General features: G+C 30.0%; 1 protein-coding gene across 2 annotated transcripts in view; it reads right to left on the reverse strand.

Annotated features, from left to right (window-relative positions):
* LOC127698259 (disks large homolog 1-like) overlaps positions 1–5,432 on the reverse strand; it is a 428,947-nt gene extending 423,515 nt beyond the window's left edge. For both annotated transcript variants that reach the window (XM_052201636.1, XM_052201638.1), the window contains exon 1: positions 5,427–5,432. The gene's annotated coding sequence lies outside the window, so the exon portion shown is untranslated. The remainder of the gene's footprint in view (positions 1–5,426) is intronic.
* Positions 5,433–10,163: the final 4,731 nt, after the last annotated feature.

Raw genomic sequence — 10,163 nt, forward strand, 5'->3', positions numbered from 1 at the left:
GGGATATAATTCCAAGTACCTGCATTCTTCATCAACAAGGATGTATTATTATTTTAGTAGCTTTAAGTAATTTTTTTCTAATAAAAGCCAAACAAACGTTTTAATTTACATCTTTTTCAAGAAAAACGAAGAGTTCAGTAGCTTTTAGACAGTTTGTCCAAATCAAAGCAAAATGGATATTTTGATAAACATTTTCTTTCAAATAAACACAACGAGTTCCGTAGCTTTTGGACATTTTGAAAAATCTTGATAAAAAAAATAATATTTTGATACTCATTTTTTCTTATAAAAACAATAAAATCATAGATTATGATATTTGTTTCTTCGTCAATAATATCGGTTGGAATTACGATTTGAGATATTTATACTATATAATTAATAGTATCAATAAAAGTAATTGTCAATATGGTATATACATGTGATACATGTTTTGTCCACTATATCTAAAGACATTTTATTTATTGATTCAAAGCCACTTAATTTCAAATTATCCTTTTAAGTCTCTTAGCTATATGCTAAAAGTATGGGAAAAAATATAAGCTAACGAGAGACTAGAAATTTGTACCAACGAAGAGCTCAGTTTCTATTAAACTTTCAAACATAAAAGATTAGCCAAACCAATTTTTAGAGATCTAGAGATTATGAAAAAAAAATCATTAAGTTGAGTTAAAATGAAATGTTATTTGAAAGTGATGATCTTTCTTCCGAAACAAGCGAAGTGTATATATTGTAAAAAAAAAGAGGCGGAAGATACCGAGGGGAAATTCAACACTCATAAGTCAAGATAAACTGAAAACGCAATAGCACAAAAAAACGAAAGACTGCGAAAAGACAAACAAATTCGAAAAACGCTATACATAGAAAACTAAAGACTGAACAACGTGAACCTACCAACAACTGGGGATGATCTCATATGCCCCAGAAGGTTCAGCAGATCCTGCTATACTAGTTTTTCCTTTTGTGTTGCTCTTGGTAACCACATATTTTAGTAATGAATCTCATTCGGTGTAAATAAGGAATAATGTACTGTTTTTGTAATAGCAAGAGCTTATCTTTGTTGGTGCTTATATTTGATTTATCGTTTTCTTAAGCGTATGTTTGAATTTGTTTATATATATTAAATTTGATACTGTAACCTGTATCTGTATCAGTTAAAATCCTGATATTGATGTTTTATGAAGAGAAACGCTTATATGTATTCTCCCAGCAATCTTTAAGAACTAAATGTACAATGAAAGGATATGAACAACTAGCACTCATGCTATGAGCTATATTTTTATGATGTAAATATAGTCTTCTTAATAAAATCCCGATATTGTTTTATTGATCATTAGAATAAACAATCATGTAAGGAAATATTGAAAAACATTGATAATTTTTTTTTCTATAGAGCATCTTACAATGTCGTCATCAGTTTTTGAATCATGAAACAATTTCTATTATTTATATATACTTATTTTTAATAAAATACTTTATCAATTGATTGAAAGAGAAAAGTTTATGTTGAAAAAAAAGAATATAAAAATTGACGAAATAAAAATTTGGAACATTAAAACAAAGAAAAAGTAGCCATCAATAATTTGATAAAGGTATTCAATTGATTTCTCTGAATTGAAATATTACATGATAAAACTTTATAATTACATAAGATCTTTATAAAAACTTGAAATCGAGAATTTGAAATAAAAAAAAAACGGATCAAGATTTCAAAAGGCTAGTACGTAAATGTCACGGCGACATATCAATAAGACTAATCATTAATTACTTTAGTAAAAAAAAACTGTTAAAGTTTACAAAACACAAAACAAAATGGTTCACTATTTTGTCGACTTGCCCCCTTTTTTTTTAGTTTGAGGCAGTCTTAATGCAGAAGATAATCAAGGAAAATAATTTATTAAAGCTATTTTTCTAATTTAACTTTATTAAATATAAATGATGTCCTCTCACTGAATAATTCAATGTTATATTGTTCGCATTCTCATTGAAGTGAAATTAAGTATACAATAGATACATTTCAGATTGCCTCCTGACATTTTTGAAATTGACGACCAGAATCTGTTCAGAACAAACCTTTACGACTCAAGAATTAATTTAATTATTTTCTTTATAAACTTTCCATTTCTGTGAAGCAACATTCCAGCAGCGCCTGTATATGGGGTATATATCCCCAAATTGATGCGATATTCAAGGGGTATTTCGTTTCCTATCACTATCACTTATTTCATCTCAGTTTTTTTAAAGTCGGGATCCTGATAATCACTCGTTGGTTTTGAAGTATTGCTTTGTTGGCTGCTGTTTGTCTTTTTTTTGTAAATGTTTTTGGCCATGGTGTTAACATTATGTGCATTTCTCCGACATATGATTTTTAATTGTAACCTTGGCATTACCTCTCCTTTTTGAATATTTCTGTTGTTGTGCATCTTAACATATCTCAATAATATTTCTAAAAAAGATGCTCTCTGATATGATAAAAAAAAATAAAACGTCACTGGACCAACAGTTCAAGTTTAACAAGTAAACAAAACTGTCTATGGTTATCTTCTAGTAGCGATGCTATCGCTTCAAAAAAAATGGCCAAAAGATACAAAAGGGAAAATAAAAAATCATAAATGCAAGAAAAAATGATAATATCATGGCAAAAAACACTACATAGACCTCGAAAGATTGAGCAACGCGAACCCAATCAAAAACAGTGGGTAATCGCAGGTACTCCGGAAATGTAATTAAATCCTGCACTACATACATATGGCATACACCTTTCATGTTGTTCATGGCATAAAAAATTCGGTAAAAAGTCTCTTTCGTTGATGTCGCAATAGTGGAAAAAAGGCGGGATTGTGGGTACAAAAAGTGGAACACATCCGTTGTCATCTGTGACAGAGTTATTCTAAAACGGCCAACCAAATCAAGATTGATCGGTAACACTTTCGAACGAATTATTGCTATTTTTCAAATAGAACCCTTGGTTCAATAGTAATCAGCAACCCTCTATCAAGGAAATCATTACAGGAAACGAAGTTCTAGGATACTGTATATACTGGGAGATATATATTCCTTACTTAGTCGCTGCTTAAATTTAACTACATAAGAATGGAATGTTCACAATAGAATAGAAATCATCTGTTTTCTCTATTTTTCAACCGATCTAATTCAGTAATCTATTGATTTATTTGGTGAGAGAAAATCATCTATATAGTAGAACGTTTATTTGAAGGTTAATGAAAACGTCTTGTCTTCCTGAGAATCTTCTGGTTGAAGTCTGCCTGATATGATTTGGAAAACAAGTCGACAAGAAAAGGTGCACATTTGATTTCCATAGAAATGACAAATGTCTGCAAATCACGTCTTACCAACAACAAAATATGTTAGTTATAAAATATTCAAGCATCTCGATGATGTCAGTGTCATAGACATTTTTTCGTTGAATCAGAGTCGCAAAGTAGGATATGTCTCATCCCTATATAAGATATGTGTAACTATGTTGGGCATTGTTTTTATGAAAGGAATTTGGACATTTCTTTCGATCTGTATCCAAGTTTAGAATAGGGAATGCTAGAGTAAAGAGTAGGGAAGATAAATATTTTTATACCATTAATATTGCACGATAAATCTTATTATATGTACTCCATCAGATCTTTGAAAGTTTATATCATCCACATCTGATAATTTAGATAGAGGGTTCTGTCTTGTGGAGAATTGACAGGCCCTGTAATATAAAGCTGTTTGTAATAACACGTATGTTATTTCGATACCAGTATCCAATACATTTGTCCTCGACAAATTACTGAATGTTAACTTTATTTGAACATAAATCTATATTTAACTATGGCTACAACACCGTAAATCATTAAAACATATCCGATGTTGTTTTATAAAATAAATGTTCCAATATTTAGTTATCTAGCGAAGAAAATCATGTGTGAAATCTACAAGAAAAATCGTAATGCACAAATAATTTCTGAACGTGAAATTTGAATATTAATTCAAAATTTAAACAAGGAGAGTACGTTTTGTATGAATTATATATCTACATAAAACATAGAATATTTATAACGGAAATTCATTTTATTATGAATACGTAAAGGAGCATACATTTATTCTTTTAGACTTAGGAAATATACATTTGGTTCGTGTTGCTCAGTCTTTAGTTTTCTATGTTGTGTTTTGTGTGCTATTATTTGTCTGTTGGCTTTATTCTTTTTTAGCCATGGCGTTTTCAGTAATTTTTTGTGTTTGAATGTCCCTTTGGTATCTTTCGCCTCTCTTCTTCTGATAAACTGTGTATTAATGGCCTCGTCATCTAGTGTTTCTTTGATAGATTTCTCTTTAGCAATCACACTATATCAGTAAATATTTTATATAAATAATAAAATACTTTGAAATGATTCATTAACGGAACTTATTGCGTGTACTTTGAAAATTATTTGTATAAGCTCTAGAGAAATAAGATTTCTAACTTAAACATATTGCAAAAATATTATTGGCATTAAACCGCTATCCAGTGAATGACGAGCAGTTACATAATTTCTAAGTCTTAAAGACAGACGAACAGTTACTGCTATATACAAAACAACAAACTGGCTGTACATTAAAATAATCTTAATGTTTACCACCGATACTACTATTCGCGGAAATAACGTTTTTGTATGTCAGAATTTTGCAAGTAATGAAAAGATAAAAATGAATTGAAAATCTCTAAAAAGTAAAATCTCAAAAATACTGAACTCCGAGGAAAATTCAAAAAGGAAAGTCCCTAATCAAATAGCAAACTCATATTGTCATCATTTGATGTTTTATTTTCATGAATAAAAAGAAATAAGAATAAGGGTCAATGAGTCGACCATCACTAACTTAAATAACCAAAGGCATACAGAAATTCATATATCATTATGTTGTAGAAACAAGAATGTCTTAATATTAACGTTAAACAGCTTAATATTTTACAAAGTATGATATCAAACAGTATAACTCATTCAACCTGTTATTAAAAACTACATGTTTTGTAGTCGTCATCATATTTACTCGATTTTCATATTGATTATGCATTTGGTACGTTGAGGTGCGGGTGTTTTCAATAACAGATGACATTCATATATACAAATAAGACGGTGTGGTATGATTGCCACTGAGAAAACTATCCACAAGAGACCAATTAACCTAGAAATTAGCAATTATATGTCACCGTCCACTTTTCAATAATGAGCAAAACACATACCGCATATCAAGCTGTAAAAGGCCCCGAAATGACAAATGTTAAACAATTCAAACGAGAAAAACTAACGGCCTGATTTACAAACGACGACGATGGAATTACATGCTCCAGGATTTGGACCGGCACATAGAGAATGTATCGGGTTTAAACATGTTTTCGGGTGCCCGAGCCTCCCTTAATCTGGGACAGTGGTGTAACAGCACTACATAAGAACCGGTGGTGGAAGAGAGTATTTATCCGCGCGTATTATTATCGCATATGTCATTGCTAGTAGCTTCACAATATTGCAAGAAAGTCGTTTCCAGTTTCAATTAAAAAAAAGGCGATATGACATGAAAATAGTGTATTGAATATAAAAATAAGAAGATATGGTATGATGTTAAGACAACTTTCCTCTAGAGACCAAATAACCAAGTTAACAACTATAGGTCAACGCACGGCCTTCGACAATAACCAAAATCCATATCGCATCGTAAGCTATTAAACTCCCAGAAATGACAAATGTAAAACATTTCAAAGTCTAGTTTAAATTTTAGTTTTATTCAAAAAGTAATAAGGATGTAGCATTTACATGTTATAAAATGAAATCGGTTTTGATCAATTAAGAAACATGCATCATCCGCAATACTCATAAAAACTGTCTATGTTTTTTTATAAATAAGACCTCTAACTCTACAACGAAAAATGAAAAATCATTACAATCAAAGAACGGTTGCCCTTTTGCAACAAACACTTGAGTTAAAATCTCATAAAGGTCTAGATAATACAAAGTTGAGATATATGTACAATAATATATGCCACGAGTTATGAGCATATGATAGTTTTGATCCCACTGTGATTTCCTCCCGAAATTTTGCATACAAGCTGTTATCGCCCAGTCAATTCAAATATGTACATTTATGTGGTACTTTAAGAGATAAATGAGGTCGAAATTTTATACATTTACTCAAAATTTCGGTTTCTTACACATTTCTTTCTTTTTTTTTTGTTTCAAAAGATAAACACATGCAGATTTTTGTAAACACATTTGGAATATCTTTTTTTCAACAGTATGTTCTAAATTTATGTAGCAATTCTTTGGAAATAATTCATTTTTATGAAAATTTCCATGATTTAAAAAAAAAACAGCACTTTTACTGTAAATTTATCTAATAAAAAAATTGATCGGTGATGAGCTCATAGAAATTGGAATAAATGATCTTTAAACACAATCAAGCCAAACGTTATTTTAAAACTCTTTCAGCAAGCCGACCTTAGATATTTGGCTATTTTTAGGTCTTTTTTGGTCATATAGCTCATCAACTGTTTCGGTTCTTATACATCCATGGCTGTCAAATATTCGGCTTTGAGCGTTCCTGGTGAAGATCAAATTAAGCAAATTTTATTTCCACAAAACTTATCTTAAATTGTAGGAAGTTTTCACCTTTGAAGTTTTACAACTTTGAAACAACATATTCAAAAATAGGTAATACTGCAGGGGAGCTTGCATTAAGAAAACATTGTGTAAAATTTTGTAGATATCCTAAAATGCAAGTCCCGTTTTATATGGTAATTTTGTTCGATTAAATAACTCATCAAAGATAACAGGCTTATAATGTATTACGCCATACGCGCATTTTTTTAAATTCACTACAAAGTTCCAGAGCATTGAAATCCAATAATTCTGAAAAATTGTGCCAAATACGACTTTGGCTATCTATGTTATGGGGTAGAAAATGCTTAGTGTTTGGAAAGAGTTCAAAAAGTCAAAGCAAGAGTCTTTTCAGTAACAAAACATTATATAGGAAACTAAATTTTAAAAGAAAATGTGTAGATTTTAAGTATTAATGATATGTAACAACTCTCTAATGTATCATGTCTTTGTAATGTTTGTGTATATTGTATTATTTTGTTTTTCTTGTTCTACAGACAATCATCTAGCATGAAAGTTTAATTATATGTTCAAAAATTGTTATATCTGTAATATTTGTTCTGTATGTTTTTGTGAGGGCCTCAAGGTAGATTAGTGAATGCTAATTGAGTCACCCTCTTTAAATAAAGTCATTATCATCATTATTATTATTATTAAAGAATGAGCAACACGCACGAACTACACAAAAAACCGAGTAAAAGTAATTTAGTGTCTTTTCAAAGGCGCTTACTATCTAATGCTTCAATCCAAATTTAGAAAATAGAGTATCTGCGAAATGTTCTATTTAAACAAAGGCAGTGATTTAGTTTTATAAGTTTAGTTAATGGTTTTCCTTTCATACAGGGTCAATGATAATCATTTTGTTCCGAAGTCAATCATCTGCAAAGTAGCATATACCTGCATGGAATTACGAGGATCAGTTCTTCAAGTTTTGATTTTTGATTGCCGCTTATGTTTTGTTCTCCTTTTTGCATTGGATGTATTTGGGAGCATCAGAATAACAAATTAACTTACATTGAACAGGAAAAAAAACGTCTTCGGTAAATTTGATCTAATAGAGTTGAAATTCAAATAAAAATCTCGAGGGTTTCATATAAGTTATCCTTTAAATGTATATTAACCTATTACCGTATGGTGTAGTTTCAAGAGCAAATTGGAAAATAAAACAATCAGAAAACTGTAGATTGTGGCATCCATATTGTTAATCCTTTGATGTTTCGTGTTCAGTTGTTAATATATCATATGATTCAGGGCAAACTTAAGGTTTCATGGCAAAACTGACAAATTCAAAACTAAGGGTGAGTAAAAAAATATTTATTTCAAACATTTCATCCTTGTGGTTTTTGTTACCGTTTGCCTCATAACCGAATGTAAGTTGGATGATATTGAAAATAATCTCATCATAGATACCAGGCTTATAATTGTCTACATAGGACTCATCAGTGACGCTCAAATAAAAAAGTTAAAAGGCCAAATAAAGTATGAAGTTAAAAAAAATTGAGGACCGAAATTCCGAAAGATTTTTAAAAAATACAGCTAAGGTAATCTATTCCTGGGGTAAAAAATCCTTAGTTTTTCGAAAAATTCAAAGTTTTGTAAATATTAATTTACAATTATGTCCATATGAATGATAAAATGATAAAAAAAAAACAGTATGGCATCGACCCAGTGGTTGCAGAAGACGCGGGTTTCGTCTACATAAGACCCATCAGTGACGCCTCGAATCAAAAAAGTTAAAAGGTCAAACAAAGTTTGAAAAAAGAGCATTAGGTTGCATATAAATATAATAAACAAATGCAATAAACAAAGAGTACTTATAAAGTCCAGTTTGCTGCTAAAACATTTCAAAGCATGGTAATTAGAGTGCCATACATGATTTATTTCCGATTGCATATCATATCTATCAATCAATAATGTGTTGTTTTAGATTATTTGGGATATTTTCTTATTTTTTTAAAATGAATATTTTTTGGTTTTCTTCTATTTTCGATTTTTTAGTTTTTAGAAGAAGTTTATTCGTTTTTTTTTATGTTTTGATAATCATAAGTCAAAATTCTATTAATTCGATTTTCATGGTTTTTTGAAGAAAAAATACCAATAAGTGTGTAAATTTATTCTAGGTTAAACAAATAATAACTACTTAAAAATGCAATATATTAAAGTCAATTTTAACCAAAATTAATCATTGTTTGTAAACCAAACAAATGTTCAGCAATTTGGCGTCAGTATAAGTAAACAGAAACAATAAATCTATCAAATACTTTTGTTTTCAGTGTAGAAATTATCAAAAGACTTCTGTTCGAATAAACTTTATTATCGGGGAGAGTCATTTCGTCATTTGTTTACTGAATTTTGTGTAATAAAAACGACAAATAATATGAAAACTTACGATAATATTCATGTAAGAAAACTTGTATCAGAAAAAAGTACTAATGCAAGATGTTTGACAAACTTTGTGTAATAAAAGTATATTTCAATAAAAAATACCGTTTATCACAGATAGCGTACGCAATCTGTAAATCAAAAAATATTAAATGTGACACACCTCGTTCATTTTGTACAATATTTTTCTCGTATGTAATTGGTCATGCCTTTCCGAATTTATTTTTATAGTAAATATATACTTTTTAAAGTAATTAAGCGAAGAGAGAAAAATTTCAAGATGTTTCTCTTTATTCAGTTGTTTTCTGAAATACATCAGGAAATTATGTGAGATTTAGATCTATTTTAAATGCATGGCTCAATACAGAAAGTAATAATAAACCCGACAATTATTGTATATTGCATTAATTACAAAATAATTCAAATTGATTATATTTCATGTGATCCAAAACGAACGTATACTTCTGAGCCTGTATGTTTTAACCTTTCCGTTTAGCCACCGTATCACAGCGGTAATAAAAAAAGGATTTCCTGCCTTAATTTTGTTTTGTCGTCGTATCACATTTACTTCTCAGCAAAATGATCAATATCATGATTAAGCTGTGATCAGACGTAGTTCGCATTGTGTTGTGTGAGCTTTTCTTTTTTTTATTTACTTCTGTTTTGTAGTCCTTTTGTCTTATATCATATATACTATTGGTTGATTATCAAAAAATAATTTTTAATTATATAGTGTACTCAACATTTGCCCAGAAGGAAAAACTCTATCTACAATGAATAGTGCTATGTTATTCATTCATGTGATCGCAATAACAACACAAACATTTAGATTGTTCTGTCCATATTCATCTTCGATATGCTGTAGTTATTATCTACCTACAATGGACTTCCCGTTAATACGTTAAGAAATCATTAGGAAACAAAGGTCGCAACTCCCTCAGGCAAAGTTGACCTTGGACGAATTTGGCTATACTTTTGAGGGTCATTTTGGTCATATAGCTCCAAATATTTCTGCTTATTTACTTTGGGCTTGAGCGTTTCGGGTGAAGGTAAATCCAGAGTAGCGCTTCGGACGCACGAGTGTTCTTCTTATTTTTAGATGTTGCATACGATTCCAATTTATCAAACATACATATTTATAACAATATTCCTTCCTTG

Source organism: Mytilus californianus, unplaced genomic scaffold (assembly GCF_021869535.1).
Source record: "Mytilus californianus isolate M0D057914Y unplaced genomic scaffold, xbMytCali1.0.p SCAF_4, whole genome shotgun sequence".
In the NCBI taxonomy this organism is placed as follows: domain Eukaryota; kingdom Metazoa; phylum Mollusca; class Bivalvia; order Mytilida; family Mytilidae; genus Mytilus; species Mytilus californianus.